Source organism: Apteryx rowi, unplaced genomic scaffold, assembly GCF_003343035.1.
Source record: "Apteryx rowi isolate R43461 unplaced genomic scaffold, aptRow1 scaffold_666, whole genome shotgun sequence".
Lineage (NCBI taxonomy): Eukaryota > Metazoa > Chordata > Aves > Apterygiformes > Apterygidae > Apteryx > Apteryx rowi.
In genome coordinates, this window is record NW_020450945.1 from 362,148 (window position 1) to 381,869 (window position 19,722).

The following is a 19,722-nucleotide window of genomic DNA, read 5'->3' on the forward strand; positions in this document are numbered from 1 at the left end:
AATCATTCAAGGATGATGGAAAAAGGATGCTCATGATGACAGGGAAYATTAAGCCTAAGTTAATTCATCATTTACAAACTCTTTCTAAATTATACTCTCAGTGTCCAAAATAAAGTATGATATATTGCTTATACACCTGTCTTCAGGCTATCAAAAACTAATTCTTTTTGTATCTCCCTTCCTCCAAGTAAATAATTACAAAGATTTAAGGCATAATTCTCACAATAAATAAATCAGACTTGGAAATTGATTGAATATGGCAGAAAATAAAATTTTGCCATTTGGCAAAATGTGAGTGAAGGGCACAATGAAATCTTAGAGGAAAAATCTGGCTTTTATGTAAGGATGTGAGGAGGTATATTTGTCTTTCTAGCAGTTTGCCATTCTATTTTTTTCACCTGTCCTAGCTATTGCATTATCAGCTCCCTAAAGGCCAATTTCTAATGTGTATGGTTTAACAACCAATAAGAATGAAATAAGCACTTTATAGTGTCCAAATAGTATTGATGTCATGATGCAGTCATAGTGCCACATTCATATATGTGTCCTCTACCAGCTGTTTATCAACTGGCAAGTTAAAAAACAAAGCCTGCATTCACCCATGTTAAATATATTATTTTTGTATTCAGGCATAAAACGCAGAGCGTTCATTTGAAGCACATTGTTTCATATTTCACTTACAAGGAATTTAACTRTATGCATTCGACATTATATGAATCACAGTAACAAGAATTGTTTCTGGGTGAAAATCTATTGTGTATAAACTCTACCCAGCTCCTGCTGGAGAGGTACTATAGCTCACATGGTTCTGACTGCTTCTGTGATAGATATATTTTCTTCACATACAGCCAAATAATCTCAACCTTGCAGAAGTCAAATACATTTTCTTATGTGCTACTGACCTGTATGTATATAATATTCTCATCTCAGAACTGGTCTCAATTTCCTGATTTCAGCAATGGGACCTGCATGGCACACTGGAATGCACATAATGCAAGGCTGGCAGGAAGATCAGAGATCAAAAAACCATCCACCTCCATCATGCACTCACACAAATTCAGCTTCATGGACATGGATGAAGAGCCTATCTCATTCTCCAGAGACATGGAATTCAATTTCCACTTCTTGTGGTCTTTTTATTAAGATTAAGCTTTGTTAGCCTGCTGTACTTTCAGATTACATGTGACAACAAATTGGGTTTCAGTCCTGGCAGAATTTAGAAACAATATTTTCCCCACATCATTCAAAAAAAAAAAGGTCACACATGCTAATTAGGTAGGAAGAAAGGGACAATATCATACTACTAGCAACAAGGAAAGAACAATAGTAATAATCACCACTGCTTTTAAAATGCTCTGATTCAACACCTTCCTAAGGAACCTGTGTGCTCCATCATCATAAAAATTAATTAAAACATAAGAAAATACTTTAAAAAATTAAAACAAGAATCTCCTGAGAATTACAAAACACAAACAATTATTGCCTAAAGACAGAGCAGTAAAAATGAGAAAAACATCCTTAATGAGCCAAAGAGGAAGGCTTTCAAGTAAAGTTGTCCTTTTATGTCTAATTAAATGCATACTGTGTATTATTGCGCAATTTCAGGTAAGTGCTTTCATAGTTACTTCTTACAAAAGATGAAATTGTAATGTACTTCATAAATAGCAGAACACTGTCACTTTTCTTAATTAAAGTGGCCCAGATGTCACTCTCACTAAAATTTTAATTTCACTAAATTTACAGGAATCAAGTTATGCTTCTTTTAAGTAAAAACTGAACACTAGGAAGAAAGGAGAACAATATTTTCAGCATGATTTATAACTATCTTGTCTAAAAATGCTAATAAAAAGGTAATTGTTCAGGTTGATCTTTTTCTGGGTAACAGCAGTATTTATTGTATATGGGCAGCACAAATAAAATATTAGAAAAGAACAGCTATTATTTTCACCAAGTACTTAAAGTTGGGGAGCTGTTAGCTAATTTTAGAAGAAAATGGTGATGATGTAATAAGAAATTATAATTTCTCAAATAATGACAGATCCAGTTAAAAAGTCTAGTTAAAGACATAGTCTAAAAGAAAACAATTCTAAACTTCTAAAGAAAAACAGTTCTAACTTCACATATAAAATAATGGGCTTAAGATAACCATTATTATTCAGGGAAAAATTGTAACAATAGGGTTGATAGTTCAATGAAAATATCAGATCAATGCTTTAGTAGCTCTCAGATAACACAGAATGCTAGCAATTATTTAAAGAGGAACTGTAATTAAAATAAAGTACATCAAAATGGCATGGTACAGATCCTTTCTATATCTTCATCTTGTATATTCTGTGAATTCTGGTCTCCCTGTCTCAGCAAGAAAATAGTGGAACCAGAACGTGTTGAGAAGGGAACAAGGATGATCAGATAAGAAATAAAGATGACCAGATCTGAAATAAATCTCAGTTGGGTCAAAAACAGTTCTTAAATTTTGCAGATACAATTTTTTTCATTATTATTATCTAAGGGCTGAGAATCACATTAAATTGTGACTATTTCACTTCCTTTTGGTTGTTCAAAGTAGACTAACAGTGGGTTTAATAAGTGTTATTTTCAAGGCTGCCTCACACTAAAAACAGCACAAAGGATTGCTCCGAAAAAGACAATCAGGCTTTACATTGCTGGCTGCCACCRCTGTTGAACTCTTGGCTGTCACTATAGCTAAGGAGTACTTGAAGGGATATTTGAATCCAAGATGCTACACAGAATTAATGTCATTACAAAACTATCCAGATAGTAATTAGACTCTGAAGGCAAAACGCCTAAGGTGGAAATCCATCTACAACCCCATATCAGCTTAATGGTGGGCACTACCCATTAAGGCTGAAATCACAGTTCTATGCCATTGGCAGTCTCTGTTTAGGAATCTGGCAAAATAGATTCTTTGGGTTTTGTTTTCCTTTGTTTGCCTTTATCCTTCTCTGCTTCTTGATTTTTACACATGTTCCTGTGTGGCTGGCAGAAAGGTGCTTTCTACAGCACAAAACAATTCTACAATTTACATGGCAGAACAGCAGCTATCCCTTTACAGCTGATGTCAGGCCAGACACTTCTGTTATGCTTTGCCATCTACTTCAGATTATCACGTAGTGAGGCAGTAGTTGGCATAGACCATGTAAATTAGATATCTGATATGACAGATGCAATATTTTGTGAAYGTGGAATACAGAATGTCTATTATACTGAAATACGTCTTTCGAAAGCTGGCTGCCACTACTTAACCCTGCCACTGCCTCTGAAGATCAGGATTACAAATGCCAAATTAAAGTCACAGTCAATAACATATCTGAAAGGAAATGATCATTTTTCTGACAGCAGGGTTACTTATCCAAAAAAAAAGGAGATGATAACTAGGAACTAATATTTGAGTTCTGACTACTAATCATCACAGGGAACAGTTACATCAATGTCTTCTTCCATTTTTTGGTAAGGGACAACCTTACAGACTTTTGCCTTGATATGCATTTGACTGTTACTGAGAAATTATATGCGCTTGAACAACAGTGATGCTACAACTTGCTACACCAACACAAGCTGTTCTGCATATTTCATACATCTCAGCCATTCATTCCAATACAGGAATCAACATATTAACCTGAATCACCTGGCTTATTTCAATTTACTCAATACTTCCTAATGGACATGATTTGAGACAGGCATACGTCTTTGAGGGGGCAGGGAGCCTGAACAAAAACTACAGTTGTGAACTCAGGAAGAGCACTGACATTATTAGCTTGAAAAAGCTAAGGTGGATTTATGCCATTTATGCATTTTGAGGACCAAAATAATATTTTTTCATGAATATTTGTAGTCCCGTGGCATATAACATTGACCAATGTAGAAAAATATTTGACAAAAATCAACACTTGTGTGAGCTACATAAAAGGGCAAAAGATATTTAAAATGTAAGCTAAACAGAAATTCCCCAGAATGAAAATAAATTAACAACAGAATGGTATGTGTATAACTGAAACACAGGATTTGATATTAGAACTGATTTCTTAACTTCAGAATATACTTCAATGACCTAAATATTAAGGCTGACGAATTTAAATTGGCGACAGTTACTCAGAGTGACAAGCAGGAAACTTTTTCTAAGTAGAATCTCTCTCCTAACAGATACTTAGAAGAAATACCTAATTCTTATATAACTGCTTTTCAGTAGTACGTTTCAAAGCATCTCTTAACAATTTCGTGTTATGTACCTTTAATACCTTCTTGTAGACAAATCTGATCCATACTAGAATGTCTACACTCATACTGTATTCCCCAAATTACTGTTCACTACTCACTCAAGAACCAATTTTAATTTTCAATCACATGAGAACTAGCTGAGAGAATAATCAGTTTTGTAAGTTAGCTAGAAGTAGGTAATATTTTTAAGGGCACTAATAAACAATTGAAAATAAAGCTGCAACAACATCTTTGTTCTAACCTAAAATATCTCCAAGTTAAAACAGGACAGTGACTTCTAACAAAACTACAGGAAGATCTCAGATCTGTTTTTCTGACAGTTTCTATGCATAAAAGACTAACAAATGCAGAGACTTTGAAAATTTAAAGTAACAACCATAATCTTTTTTGTCCACACCTCTTTTTGCTGACTGTACATAAGAAGGCTAGTCCAACTACACTACCAGTTTAGGTCATTTGTTTTGTTCTTCTGTTCAGGATAATTATATTCAGGGAAACATTTGTTATGAAATTAATGTGACAGTTCTGAATTGTGCCCTTGCCCTACAATCTGGAAAAATAGTATTTCGTATTAATACTGTTTCTAAAATTATTACTTTTTATTTAAAAAAATGCAGAAGAGGTCTGTTGAGTTTCATCTAAATAGTTTATATAGGTTACAATTACTTAAACACATACTTAATTTTAAGCATGTACTTCAATTCTGTTGTAATCAAAGGTGTGACTAAACCTCTTGTTATATGCTTACATATTTTATTAATCAAGACCTTTCATTTCTTTGCATTTTATTTACTATTACTCTACTTTCAATCAAAACTTTAATTTATAACAATAGAAAGGCAAAAAGGATGGGCAAAACTGTTCCAAACTCTGTTCTTAAATGGTAAGCTAATCAAAAAAGTGTCATTCCAATACGTCTGTGTGCAATACACAGTCTGTCACACCACCATGCCAACACAAGAAAATGAAAAATGCCAGCATCCTAAAAAGTAAGAAAAGTTTTAGAAAGGTAGACATAACTTTTTTTTTCTTTTTTTTCAGGATTCAATGGGGCAAGATGACAATCTACTGAAATGAAGATTGTTGTTATAGATTATGCAACAAAATACACCTTTTTCAAGCAAATTCAATCTGGAAGAGAAATCCTACTTACTTTAAGTGTGTTAACGTGGCCTCTCTAAATGGAGACCAAGATTTCCTTGCAAACAAAACAGGTGTGAAGATAATTGTCAGCTGTAATAATTGTAAATTTTGAGTATAGAAGTATAAAAATTTGAGTATAAAAGGACAACGTAAGAACTTAAGAATATGACACTAAATTTAAATGAAAACTCAAAAGTCTTATATTTAAAAAGGTCTATCTTGAACCCAGGAAAGGAAAATCTCGTGGTGGCAGCCCTTTCCTGGAGCCCTTTTGCTAAGCTGGAAGGAAAAACAATGGTTAATGTAACAAAGGCAAGGTACTGGGTCTGCTGCCTGACGGTATTTGCATCATACATTTGTACAAAATACTCCTGAGACATTTATAATACTTAGCTGCAAACTACTAATCACTAACACATGGATGATTAAAAGATCCTAGTGGCTTTTTTTTTCTCCCTTACATTAATAGATCTGAAACATTGAAGTTTTGTATTTTGATAAATCTTCTTTTCTAAAGCAACGTAAAAGTGTTTTAATATGCAACCAATGTTTTCAAGAAACTGACAAAAACAAATTTTTAATTTTCTGTCTACAACATATTTTCCTCGGCTTCAGTCATCAAATTCCATACTCACACTCAGAAGCTATCTGTCAGAATCAGAATGTCAGTTAAATAAGTACTTTTGAGCCCATAAGAAGCAGGAAAGAATATTTTGATAGTAAAATTCTGTGTACTGCTAAGAAAATTACTTTTGGAAATTTATTTATTTATTTATTTTTAAGGAAAACTGTTAACAGTATTGCATCTTTAACTATAAAATTCAATATGTTCCATTCTTAAGTCTCAGAATATTTTCCATGTGACCTACTCTTCACTGTTGCTTTTGTAGTGTACAGATCTCAGAGCCCTGGCAACCCCTGGTGTCAGGTCTGATAGGGACCAGAGACCAGGGCCAGGCAGGAACCAGACTAAATGGTTGTGTTTTGTTTCAGTGAGTGGCAAAGAAGAGAAAGTAGTCAACTCATGATGATGCTCTCTACTTCAGATGAAATCAAAGTCTATAGCAAAGAAATTCTTCAGAAAAATTTTGCTAGCTTGCACAGTAATATTATGCCCAAATATCAAATACAGTTTTTAATAAAGCTCAAACACTCAAAAAGCTCAAATATTAAAACTCAGCAGTTGATCCTGCTGTACATGGGTGAGACTGTATGTACGGACATATATGTGATGTCAATATAAACCTGAATATACACAAAATGTATACAGGCACTGTGTTCAGCAGCTTGTGGTACAGATTATAAGCAAATACACAACAAATTCCATAAATGTTATCCTCTTCACAAATACTTCTGTGCAAGTTCACAACCTGTACTGAAGTACTGGCTTATAGAATTTTTAGGAAGACAGGCAAATCAAATATTTAGGAGAGTTCAAATTTTGATAGACCTTGGATTTAGAAGTCTTTTTTTTTCCATTGGATTCATGGAATAAGGTAGAACTCTAAATCACGTTTCTATTGAGTAAACTTACCAACTTCTATTATCCTGCTAAAACTATTTCTAGATAACATCTCAATGTGGTGAAAAGAGATCTAAAAGGTAAATTCATAATCTAGGTAGACTTAAGAATTATACAGTAAGAATCTTTACTGGAGAATTTTACTCAATTATATTCATCTGCTCTTCTTCATCACGTTTCTGCATAAAACAATTAAAATCCACAGCCATCCTGTATCTGGTAGGAGAAATTACCCCCACTGCCTTCTACGAATGAACGATGACTTGTTGTACAAAGAGAGCTACAGGCTATCCTGATATAAATGACACAGTCAGCGATGTGCCAAGTTGATTAAATAAATCCTTCTTCAAATAGCACCAGTTATACAAAAAAGTGACAGATGTATATTTTCTGCTGGGATTTATACAACCATCTGGCCTTGTAACTTCCAGATGGAAGTTTCACATTAAGTTTTTACACTGAGATTCTAAGATATTTGAAAGATCTGTGTTTTCCTTTTTTTCAAGTATCTGTGGGATAGACGAAGCGTCCTCAGCACTTATGGGCTTTTGCTGACTAAGTAAAATTGCATATTTACATAGTGTGAGATCTATTACCTTGGCAAATATTCCCTTAATAAATTTATTCTATTGACAGTTGCTGCATGATTAACGAAAATAGTATCTTCAAAGCCATTTGTAGAAAGTCAGAATTCCATAGCTCATAGCAAACTTTAATGAGACAATTAAGACATAAAATTGTTTTTGTTTTTATTTTTGAGTTTAGTTGCTATATTTAACTTTAACCCATAAGGCAGTATCTCAGACTTGTCTTTTTACTGTTTCAGAACAGCTTGTTAGAAACTAATATCGCAAAGCAGGACAAAGACAAATATATCAGAACTAAGAACATTGAAAATCCAAGTTAAGGATGAGAGAAGTACAAATGGAGATAGATAACCCCAAGCAAAATAGGCATATATATATATATATATATGTATGTTAATAAAAGAAAATTTTAAATCTCTGGGACCTCACTATCTCATTAGCATGTAAGCTGTCTCGTTGGCTCAAAATCAGCCCAGTTTTCCCTTTTATACTTTTTATACCCTCTAAACTCTTTTTCTCTAAGACACCTTGCAGATATCTTTTAAATTTATACTCATATCAAGGTAATAGTCTTCCACACTCTAAAACATCTGAAAGAAGATCCAGTAGATCTTTGTAGATCTGTAGGTCTTTATTCTTGCTAGGGTCAGGAAAATAAAATCTCCTCCTTGTATAACACCTGATGTTTGCAGATTTGGTAGGCTGCATGGGTGTGTGCAACAGGTCCAGGGAAATCAGCTGCACAGCATATTAGATACAGCTAGGATGGAGGGGGACCATCTAAAGATGCTAAACTCATTCAGCTGATCCACAAGTGAGGCAGATACTTTTTAAAAATATAATCTGCAGCAGCCAGTAGCCTATAGCTCTCTCAGAGAAACTCTTCTTACTCGGGATTGCGCATGTTCTTCCCAAAACCTGCAACTCCTAGGGACAGCTCTACCACCTGACCAGAGAAATCAGAAACAGATCTATTCAAATTGTCTGTCCCCTAGGCCTGATCCCACTAAACTACTTGATTGCCTCTCTGTTTAAGCCAATGACTCCTTGAAGAGGGGAAAGGAAATGGGGATGTACAGAGGTATGAAAATCCTTGACAATATCACAACTCTTCTGGCTGCAGAAGAGGACTTGATTTGGTAATGACCACCTCTGGACTTCACACAGTATTCAATTCTTGAATTCCATGCTAACTTACTGAATCACATAAGGCTCACACCTTAATTCAGTTGTTTGGAGAAGAACATGTACTTCATGAAAAAACCTTCTCCTCTTACCTTGTTGAGCTGCAAAAGTACAAGATACTTCATACTTTTTATCTGCTTGCCTTTTAACTGATGGTTGAGCTTCAGACCTATTCTCCCTCTTCTTTTCCCTCCTATAGAGCATCATTTGGGCCACAGTCCCCTGCGAGACCTTGCAATCTGTATAAATTAAGTATTTACTATGCCAATCAGTATGTTTACTGAGTAGCTTCATATTTAGGGTAATGACCTGTAAACTCAAAAACAGCTTGACTAATTTTCTTCTTACTTAGCAGAAAAACACTTGAGAGTTATCCTGCAAAAAAAATAATTACTAGATGACTACATAGTATTAGAACACAAAGAATCGAACCTAGGTCATATAGTTCCAAAGACTGTGGCCTTGAGGTATGAGAAAGCTCATTTATAGTCCTGAAGTATGTACAGATATTATATTCTCTCTACWTTGCCACCAAAGGACAAAATGGTGATTATTCAATTGCATGTTCAGTATTATGCACACTATAATTATCACAGATACAGACAACAATAATTAATAACTTCAGTTAATGATACGCAATTTTCTTCAACTATAGTTAATACTTAAGGACATTTAACTAGGTGAACAGTTGGAAGCTGTTAAAAGGAAATAAACATTGAAAATAAATTTGAATCTGGATATTTACTTTAGTAGAGAAACTTTAGCCATTTTCTCATAAGTTTGTTAGCAAAAGAAAAATACTTTCAGAGGCTTTTTTTTTTTAAGATAGTGCTGGAAGTTATATGAGTAGCCAACCCAATCCCTTTTAACAGAATACTGTTAAAAAAAATGCAGTCTTTTGAAAGTAAAATTACTTTCTCAAAACTTAGTTCATCCTCTTTTTACTATACGTCCTGTCACAATATGTGATATTAACATGGGAAAAAATGTTTAATAACAATTCTGGGCTTTTTTTATATATACTTACTTTGGATTTAGATATTCCATCTGCTACTTGCATTCCAGATTATTACAGATCTTCACAGCAGTCTTGCTGTGCTGTCACATTCTGAGATCCATCTTTGCAAGACTGTTCCTGAGAATAGTCTGCTTTTACGAAGACATCAGGCTGGGTTTGCTGGATGTTGCCACAGTTGTCGCAAAGTAAGCAAGTCAAAGAAAATAAATTGTGCTGTGGTGAACACTCCAGGAGTTTCATACCAAAATCTAGTCAGCAGGCAATAAATAAATAAATAAAACAAAAGAATCACAGATCTGCTACCTGGAAATTAAACATATTGCACAGTAGTAATGAGGCAGAAGATAAATGCAGACAGAGAACATAAGTATTGGAAAGGGTATTATCTGTTCATACTTAAATTTATTTTAATTACTTCCACTTATTTCTTAAATCAATTTCTCAATTTTTATGACCTTACACAGTTGTTTCGGCTATGAACTAACTCATGTTGAAACAAGTTTTAGAACCGCAGGTTTCACACCTTATTTATCATTAAGACAGTTTCAAATAGTTCATTGCTCTCATAATTTTGATTTTTAGTAATTAAAAGTATCAACATGCAAAAATCTAGAATCAAAACAAGCATCTGGCAATTTGCAAAAAGCAGATCTGCCTTCATTATCTACATTACGATATTACAATATGTCATACCCTCTCTCTAGCAGCATTTTGCCTTCTGTTTTCAGAAGACTTCTGTTGAGGAAGGAAGGGGCCAAAACTTTTCTATTATTKTTGATTAAAGAAAGGCTTTTAAAGTTAATTTCTTCACAAATTCTTGAGCTTACTTAAGTCATGCAGTACTCCCAGTGTGATGGCAGCATGTAGCATCTTTCAAGAACTTTTAGATTAAAAACTTTTCATTATAGTGACAGTATATTCTAATTAAAAATCCTTATGTGCAGATTTAATAAGGTTAGCTCAAAATAAATAAATAGCTGCAAAGAGGAAAGGTTATGTATCTTTTCTCTCCTCTCTTATGGCTCACTGTTAAAATTATCCTTTTTTTTTTTCTCTCCGTTATGTCACATTTTATAGGATGATAACAAGTCTTGAGAAGATGAAAGGACACATTCATAGTGTGAACTGGAGTTTACCACTGAAGTCTTAGTATTTTTTATAAAAGGTATTAATGATATACCCTATTTGTTCTTGTTTCAGAGATTTTAAAGATTGAGTCTGGTTAGATCAGCAGGAGAACAGCCAATCCAAAATCCATAACTTGCAGTGGGATTTTAAGTACTAAAAGTGTTCAAAGCTCTCCCATCCCTGTAGGTAGCCATGAGAAAGAAGCATGGAAGGGTAAGTCAGTAATACAGCTGAATGTAAGTGATTATCTCACAACACAGTGGCAACATTCCTTAACCACAGTCAAAATGGAATCATATAAGTTACTACAGACTCCATCAAATCTGAATTATAAACTGTTAATACTATAAGATTAGAGTTTTGCAGACAAAACTATAATATCATAAAGTTGGTTACCAGTCTCCATCCTTAAGATACTGAAACTGAATTAAAGAAAAACACATTTGAGTTGATCCCACTCTTGTACCAGGAATTATATTTTCCAGCTTAAGTGCGCAAGCTGATGTTCAGTGGTGTGCCATGTAGTCTACAAAAATACATATAAAAATATTAGAAATTCAGAACTAGACTGATGTTTTTCAAAACTTAATTTTCACTTTTCTTGAATTGAAAATATTTTAATGGGTATAATTCGATGAATAATAATGCACTGTAAAAATAAAACTGGCTCATGAAAAAATACATTTTTCATGTCTTATGATCTCTGAAAATCTTCCTGATGTTCTCATCATAGTATTATAAATGAATGTTAATATCCTCACTATGCAGCTACTCAGATGTAAAAATTACACACAGGAAAAAAAAAAATATAGGGATTGTATAGATATAGCTCCTATCCAATACTAGGTTCCTCTTTAAATAGCTGATATGATAATAAAGTAGATATGCACTTTAAAAACATAATCTTAGTGAGTAAAATTGTGGTTTCATAACATTAAAATATATTGCCTGACCACAAGTAATCAGTAGTCACCAACAGAAGTAGTTTTACTCCATTTAAAAAGGGGGGAAAAAGAGAGAGAGAAAAAAAAGTGTATTTTCCTAAGTCAAGTATTCCCGTACTCTGTAAAAGCATACTARATTGATATTTGCAACTTGTCTATTAGAGCAAAWGTGTCCCTCAAACTCTTCAGCTGAACTGGAACAACATGTTATAAAGAAACTTTTTTTTTTTAAACRCAGAAAATATTAACATACAATTAGATTAGCTTACATTCGGTGACTATGATTCACTTCATACAGCCTTGAAAACATTCCAGCTTGACTGTCCTCTCCCAAAGGTACTATTCTCTATTTTCCCTTAAGTCCTTCAGCTCAGTGAAAAGCTCTCAAAACTTCAGTTTTATTGTCATTATGAAACCAGTTTTTCATAGACATTGTAACCTTCTAAGCATGAAATAGTCCGTTCCAAAAGCTCTCAGTCTTTTCAAGAGCATAATACTTTTATGAGCAATATTAGTTGCTGTTTCAAGGCCTTCCACAGCTAGAAACAGAAACTAAAATCAACACTGGACAGTCTGGCTCTTCCACAAAAGAACCTGTTTCTTTATAGATTTGGAGAAATTAGGATAGAGCCTTTTCCTCTCTTTTATTGGACTGGTTTAGCTTCTATAACCAATTTCAGTTCATCCAAGGGGCCTAGATAGGTTTAATCTTTTTCCTTTCCTGTCTCTTCCCAGACAGGCTGGTAATTAACCACTCCGGGATGACTAATCCCCATCATTTTCTGGGTAGTCACACTATAACATACAGACGTAACATTTTCAAATTTCAAAACTGAAAAGAAAGTTTCCCCTTCCTTTTTTAGACCCCACCTGTATTCATCTTTTAATGGAAGTATCTTACATACAGGGTCAAAAATTAGAGACTATGAAACCTTAACCAAAAACATAGATCCTAAGGCAGGGATAGGAACAGGTATCATAGTCCATAAGTAGAAGACGTAGAGAGATGAGGGAAAGGGATAAAAGATTATTCAGAGCAAGAGAAAAGATGAAAGTGGAACACCTAAAGAATAAATACAAATAAGATTTGTAAATGTCAGACATCAAAGAGAAGAACAAAAAAATGTTTAAGAATTTGAGAGAAAGAGGGAGAGGAAAGGAAATATGTGGAATTAAATAAATATTTCTGTTGCTTTTGTTTGGTCAAAAAGTTTCTAAGAAAATACATGGAAAGAAAAAAGGATTTTTTGTGACTCATATTTTAGAGGAAGCAATACAATTATAAAACTGTTTTAAAACCAACTCGTTACTGCTGGTGCTGACAAATTAAAATACCACATGAATTATCATATATCATACCATGCACACATTTTAGCTAATACTCACTTTTTAAAATTCTCTCAAATTTTTGTTTCTTTAACCTCATTTTAAAGATCCACAAACTTATCAACTCAAGTTAAGTTAAAGAAAGCCCAACAGTCAGCATAGCGTGGAATCCCACAATCACACACCCTCTGGATATCTGTAGCTGCCAAATCCAGGGTAGAGCGTGTCATGGTGTAAAACCTTTCTGTCAGTTTGAATTTCAGAAGCTGAAAAGACACTCTGATTTTACCAGCCACACAAAGCAAACCACACAGGACAGGATCAGTCAATGACTCCCTCCTTGATTATTCAGGATGGTACAAAGAAGACRTTGTGAATCAAAAGGTGACCATGCATTATTTCTCCAAAAGTCTCATTCAACAAATAGAACAAGATTGATCAGCATGTGACCAAACATAAAGCATTTGTTGCAAATTCATTAACAATTCCAGCATTTAGACTGGGATTACAACCTTTGTAATTACCCATCAGCTTCATGCCATGCTCACCAAGATCTTGGGTAGCCAGTGAGTCAATGTGATACTGCCCAATCAATCTTTCTGATTTCATTATAGACAATGTCTCCATCCCAGTGCGAATTTATTTTCAGCATTCCCTTGCTATGTGGTTATGTTTATGAAACCACATCATGTGCAAAGCATTTAGACGCAACTTCTCATTTTCTCTATAGTCTCCTGCTAGAAAGCATGGTACAGCACTTTCATTTTCCTCTCTTGTACATTTAGTTGGCAGACCTGTGGCTAATAGCAGTAAGTGCTTTCTGGTTTGGCAATGAAGATCTTCTTTGAGGAGGCCATATTGAGTAGTTTCATCTCTTAGTTCTTCTGATTCTCTCTCAGAGCTTCCATACACTTTAGAAGCATCAATATGTGATGTCAGATGGTTAATTTGCTCCCTCACACTAGCTGAGTTCATTATGAGAGAGGGCATCCCACTGCTGCAAACTGGCTTGAGCAAACCCAGAACATGCATTTTGAATTTGTTACTTGGGGATCATCATGAGCAGTAATGATGGGAAACCACAGTGGATCATTAATACATGCTATGCTACATGGCTGACTATCAGCAAAACAAGGCATACTCAAAGCAGTCATTGTCTTATCCAAGTCAGTCTAAAAACTGGCCCTACTGCATGAGCATATGGCTGTATCTGTCATCAGGCTTTATTGTCTCTGTATCAATCACTTTTGTTGAAATAAGCCTTGGCTGTGGAAGAATATAACCACTATACAAAGATGCATGATTTAAACCCCAGGGTATGTTAAAACCATTTTCATGCATGGGTTAAGGATCTGTTCAAAACCAGTTGTAGAAGTGCCCCGCACTGGGTGTTGTGGACTGTTACATGTTCCATGATAGCTTCTGTACTTTAGATGGAAACAGATGTCAGAGCAATCTCGGAACTATTCTGTGAGCAGTACATCCAGAAATACTGGCAGTGAGACTGGGGTAGTGAGAGGAAACCAGGTCATCATAAGAGAAATTCTGAAATACAATGTTCAAAGAGATTAATTAATTTCTTATTAAAAAGTCAAACAATTCTTAGGTTCAGTATTAGCACGAAGTTTAAACTTGGATAAAAGCTTGTCTCACAATATAAACTACCTTGAATTTCTGATGGACTGTGATCTTGCTCTCAACAAAGCTGATGATGGAAAGACAACATGGCAACACAAAGAGAGCTAGCAGAGTCAGTGACAATTAATTTAAACTACTAGTGTACACATGACAGAAAAGAAATATGGGCACAATTTTGATTTGCATCTTGTTTTGAGGCCCTATGCCACAGATTAAGGAGATAAAAAGCCTAAATGATAAGAAAACTACAGTACTAAAATCCATTTGCTGAACTTTAGAGCCAAAATATGCAGATAAACTAGATAACCACAGCTGGTGTTACTTAAGGTGTCAAATGGACTGATATGTGAAGAAAGACTAAAAGAAACAATAGTATGACAAAACAAATTTTGAGGAGAGTATTTCAACTACCCAGAAGTGTTTGGAGGATGCCAGCTTGAAAGATTAAAAGTGCCTAAAAATGGCAAAGTAAAGATGAGCTTACTTTAAACAGGGTAGACTTTCTAAAAAATTCTTTGTCTGAATGATTTACTAAAAAGGAACAGAAAAATATACTCTGAGCTGATTCCTGGATCTGGATATACCTTAAACTAATCCATCCCTATTGTCCTCATGTTTTTTAAAACTGCATAGCAACATCTTCCAAAGATCAAAATATATTGTCAGTTAAGTACAATGTTTTACCCACTGAAGATAGTTGTTAAGAGCTCTTCAGTACTGTTCCATTTTTGCTCACTTGCCATCAGTGCCACTAAAAATGCATCTGTAACAAGCTTTTAAACAATCTTGTTACTTGTCCATATTTGCCTCATTGGCCTTCAAGACATTGAGAAGACACACCAAAACAGAGCTTCACATTTGAAAATCAATTTCAATCCTCTTTTGCTGTTCTGACATGATTAACATGTAAAGACCTAAACTGAAAGCAGACTGAAGTATCTACAGCCCTAAAGATCTGCTTTTTAAAGCAGAAGCAGCATGCCAAAAATTAAATTGATAACAATCCTTTGTGAGATGAATGTATTTAATCGAACTTAGAGGAGAGGACAAGTGTTTTCCTTTAGCATCATCCTTGAAACAGCATTTTCCTTTGACAAACCCAGTCACAAGTAGCCTAAGATAGGGAAAACCTAATAATTTTTACATTTAACACAGTGAAGAGAGTAATCCTTATGAAACTTATCTCCATAAATGAGGAACCAGGAGCTGGCTCATTCACAGTATGAAGAGGTCAAAACAAAACTGATCCAATAAGGGAGGGTTACACACGAGCTACAGACCTCCAAAGCATGGTCATACAAACGTGCAATTGGATTCCCAGCTAAAAGGTGGCTGGCTTAGGCGAGGTGTTGTCTTTGGATACCTGAGCCCAGCCTCTGAGGACAGATATGTGCATGACACTGAAGATTTGAACTGTGGGGCCCTTAGAAATCAGAGATAGACTGGACAGACTTAAAACTGGGCAAATGTGGAGAAAAAAAACCCTACTACCTCATCTATGAATGTTAGAGAAGAAAATAACTGCTCTAAATAACCCTTCTCATACTCACTCCAGAAACGGCAGGGCTTAGCACCCACAGGAAAACTATGAAAAAGTAGATAGAACACAATATAGATTTTAGGTGAACAAAGGACAACACAGAATACAGAAATACTAAATACAGAAAGACATAAGCCTCAGGATTTACAGAGAGAAACATAGATTTAAATGCTTATTAAAGGAATTCCATCAGCCAAGTACTGCATTCCTAGGGTAAGACCATGGTGATAATGTAAGAAAGAGTTGCCTTATTAAGCCAGTGCCAGCTTCCCTTTCCCCCTTTTTTTCCCCCACGGGAGGTATGTTTCCACCTTTTATTATTCACAAAAAGGCTTTGATTTGTTACACCTGATGAATAGTAGTTTTCAGCATGTCTGGGAGATCAACATTATACACTTTGGGGGAACATTTCATGTACTCTGAAGGTCTGAAAGATGAGTAATCCTGAAGTCCATGAACTACCTTTTCACAGTTTCACTATGTGATGGGAGCGTGGCAGTGTGCGAGGGGACACTGACCTCTGCATACAGAGCAGAGCTGGGTTTGAAGTTGTCGCCTTTGGGGATAGAATGATGTGGACCCAACATCCCCARATCTCTGCACACTAGTTTGTACAAAAGGTTCAAAATGAATTTTGCAGCCAAGAAACCTGAGAAGCAGCCAAAGAAATACCAAAGCCACTTTAGATCCTGCTGACAGATTTAACCTCTCAAAAAACCCTCAACAAGCAAACTCAACACTGCTAGACCTGTAGTGCYGGATACCTCAGCCACCTAACTGAACATAGCTTCAGCTGAAGAAATATTTTTGAGCACCATGTAAACATAGTTTTAGATCTTAAAGTTATAAATCTTTCTGCAATATATGCAAAACAAATCTTTCTGATTTTTTAATTCTTTACAGCAGATTCGATTCAGTGGGGTAAAGTTAGTTCAACAATATTTATTAGCATTGCTGATTAGCATAATTGCTGTTTTCATCCTTCGTTACACCCAGAAATCAGTTTACAAACTATCATCTATAATATTTTTCAGCAAATGCTGTTGTACTGCTATTCCTTACACCTTGTTTTTGAACAAACCTGAATTCTTTTGCCAAAAGAAAAAATGCTTGTAAATAATATTACATGCATTTTATTTCCTTTGCACATGGAGGATTTTAAATGAATGGCAGCCTTCATTCATTCATAAAGAACAAACTGAATTTTCAGTGCCTTCAGGCTAGCATGCAGGGACTGCTTTAGCCTTTCATGCTAAAATTACAGAAGAATAGAATATTCTGAATTTTCCAGTAAGACTTTCTTTTTGGGGAAGGAATCTGAAGACCCCAGTTTCACAAACACACACGTGCGCGCACACACACACACACACACACACACACACACAGCCCCAGAGCCAAACCAAACCAAAACCCTTTAGGAATGCTGCTGGCACTGTCAAATCTTTTCAGGGTTTCACTGTATTAATACAGATACCAAGTCTTTGTCTCCATTTGGCAAGGAGAAGGAGTTGATAAATAGCCAAATTTGCTTTTTTGAGGATATTCTTTGTAGTTTTGTCCTCATGTTATAAAACATGCAGATTTTATGTACAGATTGATTCATCATTATACCACACAAAGAAGCAATATGGAAAATGACTGAGAAATTCAGCGTAAATATGCATGCACTGGTGTATATTTAAATAATAAAATTATTATCTAAATAATAATAAAGACTAGAAGTATGTGTCCTGGTTTTGCCTAGTGTCAGATAATATGATATTAAAAAAAAAAAAAGATGTTGACTGCTAAAAGGGAAAAATACTTTTTTGACAATCATATTACCGTATCACTTTTGCAGTTCAAGAAGAGACAGGAAATAAGCAGAATAAAACTGTGACCAATTTCTGTGAGCAAAGATGAAACAAATTCTTACTGTGAAAACAAATTTCTTCTTGTGGAGTTAATTGCACTGTCAACTCTCTGGATGACACTGAGAATGGATGATTCAACATAGTTATCACCAGCTTGTCTACCTTATGCTCCTGCAAAAACAATTCCACAGTTTGAACAATTTCTCACTTTAGAAAGTTTAAATTTTATTTGACATAAATAGCACTTAGCTTCAACACTCTCAAAGTAACAAGTCTTAGAAGAACAAGGAAACTTCAAAATCTCCTACTGGTAGGTAGAGAATGAACCTTTGGCATAAAAATTCTAGCAGAGTTCTCATGGGATGGTAAAGAAACAGTCTTTTTAACCTTATGTAACTCATTCAGATTTGGCTAGTGATGATGGGCAGTTATGAACATTACTGCTGTTTAATGATTCTTATGAAACAAGGCCTTCTCCACCTTTCCAGAGAACAAATAGCTGTATTGTATGCTGTATTGCATACAGCACCATAACTCAAGTATGAATATGATAAACAGCAATTTTGTTACCACCTAAAGGAATATATTCAAGTTCCTTCCCCCCCCCCCAAATATATACATCTTCAGAAGACTTTTTTTGAGAAAGCAAGGAAGCAGTGCATTTGTTATGGGGTAGACAGAAACTGATTAACTTTTGATCATACAGTCTCATTCTTTAACAGGTCACTGCATTGCTGAGACTGAGGAAAATTCATTGAAGTGGGAGAGAAAATGACTTCTAAACATCTGGAGACATCTGAATCTACAAAAATGAAGCAGTTCTTAAATACTTTTACAGTCCTTCATAGAGACTGAGCACCCCAAGAAATAAAACAATAAATACATGAAATCTGTCAAAGCACACATCCTGCCTCCTGATTGCTCTTCTCTCTCTGTTAATGTCCAAGGACCATAGCTATGCACTAAAATGTAAAGATTAAATGAGGAAAAAATAACATAAATTGTTTGAGCAGATGATGTAGATAATGTATTGGTCTCATCTGTGAGCATTACAAAAGCTGCAGGAAGGTACAAAGGTGATAAAAGCATCTAAAAGCCTGAGCAGTGCTGCAATATCTCCATTCCTCTATTCTGACGCCAAAAGGAATGCAGGGCTCTCTGAATGGGTCAGACCAAAGCTCCATCCCACCCAGACTTTTGTTTCCAACAGTGGGTAATAGATCATGTCTGGAATAGAGCAAATATAAAGTGATACTTTAATAATTTGCAGCTTAGGGACTTCCTGAGACAGAGATTTGTATTCCACAGTCTGATTTTATTTCTCTTCCATGAACAGGTCCAGTTGCTCTTTGATCTCTCGGAAATTTGGGGCACCTCATTCATCCTGTGGCAAGAGTCTTACAAATTAACTGCACATGATATGAAGAAACACTTTCTTTTGACTGGTTTGAATCTGACACATTTCATCTTTATTTATTACCCCTTGTATGAGGAAAAAACAACAATCAATCCCTATTTATCTCCTACATGATGTTCGTGCTTTTATTAATCTCTGACATATCATTTTGCCCAGTTTTCCTTCCAGGCAGAAAAATCCTAGCC

The 19,722-nt window shown here is 35.0% G+C and overlaps 1 pseudogene; it reads right to left on the minus strand.

Moving 5' to 3' along the window:
* Positions 1 to 13,214: 13,214 nt before the first annotated feature.
* On the minus strand, positions 13,215 to 16,854 carry LOC112975391 (annotated as a pseudogene).
* Positions 16,855 to 19,722: the final 2,868 nt, after the last annotated feature.